A 10,516-nucleotide genomic window follows, 5' to 3' on the forward strand; every position below is an offset into this window, starting at 1 on the left:
GAAGGCCACGTCTCAGTGGGACTCCCCCAGGCCCCCTGGAGTTCCACAGAACAGCCTCTTCCTTCCTACCCTTCTCTCCCACTTTGGTGTTGGGCACATATGCAGGCGACCCCGCCCAAAAGGTCTTTGCGCATGTAACCAAGTTCAGATGAGGTCACACTGGACTCGGGTGGGCTCTAAATCTGACGACTAGTGTCCTTTGAAGAAGAGGAGAGGTCCCACAGAGACGTACACAAAGAAAGTGACCGTACAGTGACACGGGCAAAGGTGGGAATGTCGCAGCCACCAGCCAGAGGACACCAAGATCTGGCTTCTCCACCCTGGGAGGCCAGGAGCGGCGAGGGCAGCAAGCCCCGCCCACCCCTGAGCTTCCAGCCCCCAGAAGAGTGACAGGGGATATGTTCCTGTTGTTGTCCACGCCCGGGTTTGTGGTAGCTTGTTACAGCACAACTCGGAACCTAGCACACCTCTCCTCATTGTCCCCTCTCCACGCCCAGAGTTGGGCTGGTGCAGGAAAACATGTCACTAGCCAGTGGCAACACCCCACCTCCTCACAGCTCACCTGGCCAACCCTGAGCACAGTGCCCTCCAAAGCCATCCTTGCCTGGAAGATGACCTCCACTCCTACCATGGTGGCCTGGGGACAGCTCTCAGCCCCACCATGGTGGCCTGGGGACAGCTCTCACTCCAGGGGGTATGAAGCAGGACCTGGGAAGAGGTAGGCTCTGCCTTGGAGGGGCCGGCAGGGGAGCCCCTCCCTCGGGCTCCAACCACGAGCTCTTCTGCTGCTCACCTCTCCAGGGAGGGCTGGGCTGTGGTTGTCACATTTGGCTCCTTTAAATCAAGGGTGCAGAGGGGCAGCTGTGCATGTGTGCGTGTGTATGTGAGAGAGAGAGAGCGAGAGCGAGCGCACACTTACTGGTGTAACTTCTCACACACAAAGTCTGCAGAACTGCGTGGCCCTCGCCCGCCCGCCCTCTTCCCAGACAAATACAGATAATGAAAAAGTAAATGGAGCAACAGGTCAGGTCTCTTTGGAAATCAAGGTGTTTGAACTCAACAGAAAACAAGCTGCTGTTTATTCTAAATCCCAGGAAATGAAATAACTTACCGGATCAATCAGGGGGACAATATGTTGTTTGAACATCAAAAGCCATCCACTGGCCATCCGCCCGAGGATGACCAAGTTCCCACCATAATTCCTGTGATAGTCACCGTGGTTCCTGCTCACAGGGTATTTTCTAAGGGACAGGGACATGCCGAGCACTCTGGATGGGCGGTCCGTTTAATTTCCACAGGGTTCTAGGAAATAGATGCCCTGAGACCCAGTTCACGGGGGCAAGCAAGGCACAGAGAGGTGAAGACTTCTCAGGCTACCACGGGAGATCAAATATGGCCAGGAATTCCCTTTGCTCTGCCCACGTGGAGATGGAGTCTCTGCTCCCCAACACCCAGCTGTTCTTCTGACTTACTTTGACTACAGTAATGCTCTAGAAGCTTCTATGTTGGTGACTTGGAATACTCCCCAGTTCTGCTTGGTAAGAAGAAGCTGGCCCTACGTACCATACTGAAAGATGAGAACTGAAGCCACCCAGCCAATAACTGCAGCCAGTGGTCACACCAAAATGGGGGAAGAAAGCCATTGTGGCCCCTCCAGCTCTGCTGGTCCTCCAGCCGGCCATGAGCTGTGAGCGAGGCCAGATACAGACAGCAAGGGCGCCATCCAGCTCACCCTGAGAATCATGAAAAATCATATTCCGTTATTTTAAGTTACTACATTTTGGTGATTGCTCGTTATGCGGCAAAGGCTAACAGATACATCAAGAGGCCAGGCTGGGATTCTAACCCGGGTCATCCATTTCTAGAATCTGGGCCTCTCCGAGGCAGAGACTGTAGCCACCGAGCTGAAGAGGACACAGCCCCTTTCCTCTCCAGGGAAAGAGATACCCACGAATACCAAGTACCTGCTGGGTCACCAAGTGCCAAGAGGTGTGTCTCAAGCTGGGCTCCCGGGACACGGATCTACGTGTTTCCATTTAGAGGGACCACTGCTGCCCACCTACCATGTGACAGTCACTGTACCAGGTGTTGGCAGTGAGCGACAGGCGTGGTCTCTGATCTCATGAAGCCTGAAATTTAGCAGATGGACCAAAGGAAGCCACAAGCAGGCAATGTCCAAAATGGTGAGGAGCACCTGAGAGAAACCAGGAGGACTGAGGGAAGAGTGGGGTGGGGTCACTGTCGACCCCGTGATGGGGACGACAGATTTCTCCAAGAGGGCAAGGTTTAAGCTGGGTCCACAAGAAAGAGACAGAGTTGCAAAAAAACAAAAATAACCCAAATGAAAGGAACCACGTCGGGAAAGGCCCTGGGGAAGCTCAAAGATGGATTTCTCGGCAGAGCTGGAGCTGAGAGATGGAGGAGGAGGTGGCTTCAGACACGGATGGAGGACAGGCTGGACTAGGCACTCGGTGCTGGACTTGGAGGCCACAGGGGTCATTGGACATTCTCTCCTGGTGTTCTGGAAAAGTGGTGGGAAGTGTTGGCCAGAAGAGGAACATGATTTTATTTAAATTTTAATAGATTCCTCTGTTGGGTGGAGAACAGATTATAAAGGGAGGTAAGAAAGGAAGGAGGGACATTCATGAAGAGGTCACTGCAGTTGGGGCAGAGATGCCAGTGGCATGGACCAGGGCAGGGGAGGGTTGAGAACTACACGGACTTGGTATGTTTTGGAGTAAGAGTTGCTGGGTGCAGTAACTGTCCATCCAACTACTCAGACAGTGGTGCACACCTGTCATCCCAGTGGCTCGGGAGGCTGAGGCAGGAGGATCGCGAGTTCAAAGCCAGCCTCAGCAAAAGTAAGGTGCTAAGCAACTCAGTGAGGCCCTGTCTCTAAATAAAATGCAAAATAGGGCTGGGGACGTGGCTCAGAGGTTGAGTGTCCCAGAGTTCAATCCCTGGTACCCCCCACCACGACCAAAAAAAGATGGAGTGAGAGTTGACAGAACTTAGAGAATGGATTGAGGCGTGTGTGGAGGATCGTCGGGTAGTAGCTTGATCTTCTCCAGAAGGAGGATTGGGCGGTGAGCATCACCTGGGTTGTACAGGATCCCAGGAAGCCGGGGGGGAGTGAGCCAAGACAGGAATCCAGGAGGGGACTGGTCCAGAGCAGGTCACCTCTGAGGGCAGCTGGTGCTCAGTCCCACTGGGGAACTTCAGGAGACCAGACAGCTCCCAGCTGAGGGGCGCGGGAGCTGGGGTGTCTATACACCAGATCTCCCCGTCAGCCATGAAGGCTGCTCCCAGACAGTTCGCCTCTCAGGACTCTCACTTTCCACCCAATAGGGCCGGCTGGGCTCCAGGAACCAGGGAACATCTGGAGGCAAAGAAGCCAGGTCCAGGACACTTGAAGCAGGACAGGTGGATGGGGGGCCTCGAGGTCACAACCCTAACCTCCCACCGTGAGCAACGAGCCGCGGATTCCTGCTCTGAGCAGCAGCAGTTCTAGGTTCATGGGGTCCCCAACATGTGACATGTGGCTTCCTCATCTTCCCCCTCCAGTGACTCTCCTCCTCCATGAGAGCCCTGACGCTACCCAGCTTTATTCCCGACACCCTCCCCCCGAAACCTGCTTCTCTCCGGTCACTGGCTCCACTGTCCACCCAACTCCTCAGACCAAACTCCCGGGGGGCTGCCGTGCGAGACCTTTCTTGGTTCATCCTCTAAAAGGTTCTGAATTCAACCAAGTCTCTCTCCTCCAGTCACCCCCCACCTCTCACCTGGACAACCACCTGAAATCCCCACCCCGACTCCGCCCCCACTCGGCTCTGGCCTGGATGTGGCTTGGATGTGGCTTGTCCTGGCCAAACCTGTGTTGAGGTTCAACGGCCCTTGGGCGTTGGGAGGGTGGCCTGCTTGGGTGGCTAACAGGGGCGAATGCCTTCCTTGTCGGGGTGAAGTTCCCCAGGACCTCACTCTTTTCGGACTGGGCCAGTTACCTTGAGAGCAGGTTGATACGCAAGACCACTCCTCCTTCTTTCCTCCTTTTACATGTGCCTGTTTGTGCTCCTACCTTCTGCCATGAGTTAAAGAAGCAGGTGGCCTTGTCCAGGACCATGCACTTAGGACTCCCTGCCCTTAGGACTGTGAGTCAAAAGAAACTCTTTTCTATTATACATCTCCCAGTCTCAGGTATTCTGTTATAGCAACAGAAAACAGACTCAGATAGCCTCCTTGGTCCAGAAGCCAAAGTGATCTTTTATGGAAAATGAGGCCACATCATTCTGCTTTTTCCAACCCCAACCCCTGACAATCAATTCCCTATAGCTCATTTCTTTTTTTTTTAATATGTATGTATTTTTAGTTGTAATTGAACACAATATCTTTATTTCATTTATTTTTTTTTAAACATGGGGCTAAGGACTAAACCCAGTGCCTCACATATACTAGGTGAGCACTCTATCACTGAGCCCCAGCCAGCCCCAGCCCCTCCCTATAGCTCATTTCTGCTCCCTCATAGTCTGTTCCTCATACTCATTCAGCTCTTTCCTGCCCCAGGGCCTTTGCATGCACTGTTCCTTTCCTCTGGAGCATGGTTTCCCCCAGAGCTTGTGAGGTTAACTCCTCTCATCATTTATGGCTCAACTCAAATGCCAATTTCTTCCTTCCTTGGTTCACATAATGGTTTTTGCTCCCTCTCCCCCAAATGCACACTCCATGAGGTTGGGGCTCCCCCCTCACTACCACACACCAAAGGCAGGGTGTACAACATGCCCAAGGTGCCGCAAGCACTCACAGAGCGTTTGTTGAGTGGACCATGGCAGTGGTAACAAATGCCATATTCCCCCACGTGACTCGGAGCCTCGGGTAGATATTTCCAGCCTCTCTCCACGTTTGCCCTGTACCATGGCTGCATTTGGGGGTGAGCCGGTCAGTTCTCTGCACACCCCAGCGAGCCCCCCAGCCTGCTTTGTGCCGTAAACATCAGGACCATTTGCTGAGAGTCTGGAGACAAACGGAACCTGGCAACTGTCACCAGAGCCAAGCCACGTCCCTGCCCCTCCCAGAGCTGCCTCCAGTTGGCACAGGTCTCCTTGGCCACGTCCTGGGCTCTGGGACCCTGAGGCGGCTCTGGGAGTGGGGAGAGGGAAGCGCTGTCCTCCGGATCTCCGTTTCTGACCCAGACCCACATCTGGAAGCTCCCCTCTGGGTGGGGGCTTTGCCTTTCTCCTCGGGTCCAGCTGAGCGCTGACTCGGGGAAACGTAAACCTCGGCCAAACATGAGCAGTGGCCCTTCCCTTCGCTCTGGGGACCAGGGGCTCAGCCAGCACTGCAGGGGTGGGTGCCCCCGGGAGACAGCCAAGGCTCCTCCATACGGGGCCCAGTGTGTGGCACCCCACCCCCACCCACTGCAGGGCCACTGACTCATGTGACATAAGATTCCATCTCGCCTCCCTCTCTGTCCCCAGATGCCCGCTGTGATGCTGGCAAGCTGTGCCCCCTCCCACCCCAGCAAGTCACTCGACCTCTCTGAGCCCTGGTCTCCTCAGGTGATAAAGCAGAGGCCCCGCCTGGTACTCACAGCAGCTTGCGGGAGCCCAGCGGCTCCAGGCACAAAGGACGCAGGCGGCCTCTCCCGCCGTTAGCCCAGAGCCCAGCTCGGGACGTTTCTAAAAATATGTTTTATTGGATTTTTCCTTTTGAGCCCCAGAAGCAATATCTATATCCCTCCAACAAGCCGATCAGCAGGGAGGCGAGCGGAGAAAACGCAGCCCCCTCCCCTCCTGGGACCTCACGGGCTCCCTGGCCCTTCCCTGTCCCCAGCCCCACCCCCCCAGGAGGTGGCAGTGCCAGGCTTCCCTGCACGCACTCTCTCTGCAGCCATCCCTCTGCGAGCGCGTGGCTCACATTGTACAGAAACCGGCTAATTCCACATGCAGCCTCCCGGGGGCTGCAGCACAGAGAGGTCCACATTGCCCCTTGGCCATGAACCTCAACGCACCCCCAGCTGACGGACGGTGGGCTGTTCCCAGCAGCACCGCCCTGACCCGTCTCCCCCGTCCTCCAGGAGAGTCCCACAGCGAGGTTCTGGGTCAGAGGGACAGTTCCACTTTGTATTTTTTAATAACAATGTGCTGCCAGGTGAGTGTGTGTTGAGTGACTGGATGATCCCGGGAGGCCCAGGATTTCCTGCCACCTCTGTCACTCTCCCGATGGCCTCCACGGCAGGCGGGACACAGGACGGAATGAAAGGAGCACGTTTCACCCGCTGGGAGGGAGAGGAGCGTCCAGAGAAGACCACGACCCAACAGCACTGGGGGGCCCGGAGCTGGCCCTGGATCTGGGTGTCCACGGGGCACTCACTTCCTGACACCAGGCTGGTCCCATGGTCGGCTCCAGAGCTGGGCACACTAACAAAGACACATGTCACCCTTGTCCCTTGCCAATGCCCCAAAGGGACAGGGGTGGTTCCAGCAGCACAGGTGATACCAGGAGATCGCATGTGGGGCTACCTCCGGGAGGTCAAGGGAGTCGTTGAGCTGTGGTCCCAGCTGAGGGCTGGGGTAGGCGGAGCCTCGTGGGTGCCCTGGCGCGCGGCCATGAGTCGGACCTCAGCCCTCATTTTTGAGGTGAGAAACACCTGGGTGAGGTCTGGCCCTCTCTGCATCTCAGTGTCCACGTCTGCAGAGTGAGGACAGTAGGAATGTCCCCTGCTAAGATTCGCCCTGAGGATGGAGCTGAAGAAGAGGAGGTGGCCACGGAGCTCCGCGCGACGGGTACCAAGAGCCCCTGCCCCGCGGCTCTCCTGGCCCCTGCCATCTTCCTGTGGGCCATCAGGGTGGGCCCTTGGGCTCCCTGCCGTCCTCCACCCCATCTTAGCAACCCACCCCCCGGGTCATGCCTCTTCCTGCCGCCCATGACTCCATCCGGCCCCCATTCCAAGCCCGTCCTGGCCAAGGGCCACACCCCAGCCTTCTAGCCCTCAGTACTCGCTGCCAGGTCCTTGGCCACCAAACCCGTGGCCATCACAGAGCAGACCCACAACAAATACGCACTGGATGGTGAACAAGTGAACAGAGTTGTGGTTGCTGCTACTGATAAATCATGACACCCTCGTCCCACAAGGCGCGTGTTCCTGTGGGACCGGAGGAGGGACGAGCCCATCAGGAAGGGGCAGGTCTGCGAGGGCTTCCTGGAGCATCCAGGCCACATCCGTAAGGACCTCGCCTAGGGTTCCCCTACTCCATCCCCTGGTTAGTTCAAACCCAGGAGACGCTGGGGGGCGAGTCCACCCTGGGTAGCACAGGGAGAAGCAGGGACCGGGGGCCAGCCGTGGAGGACCCAGGCCTCAGAGTCAGTCAGCGGGGCACAGGCTCCAGGTGATATGGAAGCATGTGACCTCGACAGGCCAGACACCAGTCAAAGCAAGGCTCACTGTGGCCCAGGGACCCCTGGCCGTGCGGAGCCTCAGCTCTTTGGGTCACAGGCGTCCTGGGATGTGCCAGAGGGTCTGGAACGGCAGGGCGCCCAGGCAGGTCCCGGGCTGTAGCTGTTGGCACGTGGGAAGGACACGGCAAGACACAGCCAGAACAGGGGCCAGCTGGGGCAGGGGCTGCATGGCGGGTGAGCTGGGTCCAGTGGACACCCAGGCCTGCCCGCTCCGGCTCCTAGGCGGGGTGTCCTCCCTAGTCAGGGCTTGGGACTGTCTCTGAGCTGCCCCCTGGCACCGTGTCGGGGTCAGCGGTGCCTGCCCTGGGTGAAGAGCAGCAACAGCCCAGCTCTGGGACATGAGGCCCTCCTGAGGGGACCCTGAGAGTCTCCAGCTGCCTCTTAGGGACTTGGAGGGGGCCCTGGAGGGAGGTCACCCACGGTGAGGTGAGAAGGCCTTGCCTAGAGCCCACGGCTACTGCCATCCCTGATGGCCTCATCTCCAGGCAGATGGTGTGGGAAGGAGGCCGACCTCGGCCCTGGCTGGGGAGACGCCCTGCCGAGGAGCAGCTGACCCTTCCTCCTGGGGTGGAGCCGGGCCGGTCCCCCCCCTGAAGCCTGCATGGGGCCTGCTGGGGGACCCCCGCGGGGAATTTCCTGGGGAGGGGCTCTCATTTCAAGCACCCGGATGGGCTGACCCCAGAGCATCGTCCACACCAGCCTGCTTCTCCCAGCTTCATGGCCCCACACCCCTCCCCGCCTCTCAGGCCACTTAAAGCCACCACTCCTGGCCACCAGTGCCATCCTTCAAAAAGATGCCCCCCCCCGCCCCTCCCCGGAGCCGGCTCCTCCTGGCTGCACAGGCCCAGGGTCCCCCGTCCCCCTCTGCCCCAGCCCCATCTCCTGAGCTCCCAGGGGACTCCACCGACAGGCTGCTCCTCTCTCAGGGACGACCTCTCCCATCAGTGTCACCTAGCAGTGTCCTCTCAGCGCTCTGCCCTCTCTGCGGTGCTGTCCCCAGGCTCCCTCTGGCTCTCAGGCTGAGCGCCCCCTCCCCACCCCGCCAGGAGACTCAGCTTCCAGAGTGCCTTGTCCCTACCTTGGCACATGTCTGGTATGCAGTTGGTGCTCAGGATTTACCATAACCAGAAGGGAAAAACACCCCGAGGTCGCCTTGAGGACAAGGCCAGCGGCTAGGGTGTGACCTCCAGGTCACCAGGTCCTGCGTCTCCACGCGGTGACATAACTCCCTTTGCGCACGTCTCAGCCGGGGGGCCTTGAACCTCCGGGAGGCTCCTGCTCCTGCCTCCCCCAGAGGCAGGGCCGTGACCCTGGGGAACAGGAGGCAGCAGCTTGGGGGAAGGGGGTCACATGGGCTTCCATCAGGCAGCCAAGGCCACCCCAGTCCAGCTACGGGCCAGGAGAGACGAGGAGCCCCAGGGCCGGCCCCAGGGAACAGCCACCTTCTCCTGGATTCTGTCACTTCTGGGAGATGACTTTGGCCCACCACCCACAGGTAGAGCTCCAGCCCCCAAAAAGAGACCGTGCAAGCCCCTTGGAGCCAGTCCCCTGGTCCCCTGGTCCCCTGTTGAGATACACCAGCCGGACATGACGCCTCATGAAAGTCCTTCATTCAACCATTTACTAATTGAGAACCTACTATATGCCAGCGCTGTGCCAGGTCAGGGGGCTGTGGGGGCAGCCGATGAGGCCCTGCCCTCCCAGTTCTCACGGCACCCCAAGAATGCCCTCATCCTAACCCCAGGAACCTGTGAACACCACCCCTTACCCCACCGTGGCAGAACGTGAGGAAGTCAGGGATTGGGGGATAAGATTGCACTGAGCATCTAAGGGGGTCCCGTGTCATCACAAGGGTCCTGGGAGGGAGGGGGGAGGGAGGAGGGTCCGAGCGAGGAAAGAGGAGGACAGAGGCAGAGGCAGAGTGGACACCTGCTGCTGGTTTTTCAAGTGGAACCAGGGGCCAAGAACCAAGGAGGCAGGCGGCCCGAGAGGCCAGGGACGTGAGGAAGAGGCCCGCGCGGAGCCCGCGGGAGGAGGCAGCCTGGCCGGCCTATTTTAGGTTTCTGACCCCCAGAACCGTGAGATGATAAATCCGTCGAGCGCGTTGCGTTAAACTAGGAATTTACTGCAAATGTGTGGCAGCAGCCGTAGGAAATGAGCGCCAGTTTCTAGCCGGATGGGGTGACCCTCAAATCCTGCCGGGATCAGCTATGGAACTTACTGGGACAAATTTAAGAAATCAAAATAAATTTTAAAAACATAATAATTCTATTTATGCATTTATTTTAATTAGGTATATACGACCTAATTAAAACAGATACATAAATAGAGATTATTTGGATGGATTGTCCACAACTGCGGCACAACTTTGCATTTCTCTGGCTGCACACGATGTATGCGTATGCATATAATGCGTCTTACCTGTATCTGGGGTAATGACGTCCTTCTCATTCCACCATCTTTCCTGCCCCCATGCCCCCTCCCCACCCTCCCTCCCTTTTGCCCAAAGATTCTCCATTTTTCCCACGCCTCCCCCCCTTCCCTGTTTTGGATCAGCATCCACCTATCAGAGAGAGAGAAAAATAAAAAAACACTTACTGGGGAGCCCAGTACCAATGAAAATGCAGGCTCTCTTGTTCAAATATTAAGAATTTAGAAACAGCAACAGCCCTTCTGCCAAGTGCAGGCCTCTCTGAACACAGCCACGTACAGCTGCACAGGTTGCACACCCACCAAGCCATTCCCAGACCCCACCAAGGACAAGGTGATTACAAGGTGGAATCGGGGAAGGCAGTGAGAGCAGAGGGGGCCCAGAAAGGGTGTGGCAATCGGTGGAACCCAGTGTGGTTGGGGTGAAGTGCCAGGTGAACAGGAAGTCGTGGGGAAGGGCCTGGAGACAGCGGAGCCCTCCTTAGAAAGTTTTAAAATAAGCTTTTTATTGGAGAATGAGTTCAGATTTACAGAAGAGTCACAAATACAGTCCAGAGCGTTCCCAGGTCCCTTCATGAGCCTCCCCAAAGGCCGGCCCTTCCTAGCTCTGCCTCCCCTGGGGAGCGGACACCGG

This window comes from Marmota flaviventris, chromosome 19 (assembly GCF_047511675.1).
Source record: "Marmota flaviventris isolate mMarFla1 chromosome 19, mMarFla1.hap1, whole genome shotgun sequence".
NCBI lineage: Eukaryota > Metazoa > Chordata > Mammalia > Rodentia > Sciuridae > Marmota > Marmota flaviventris.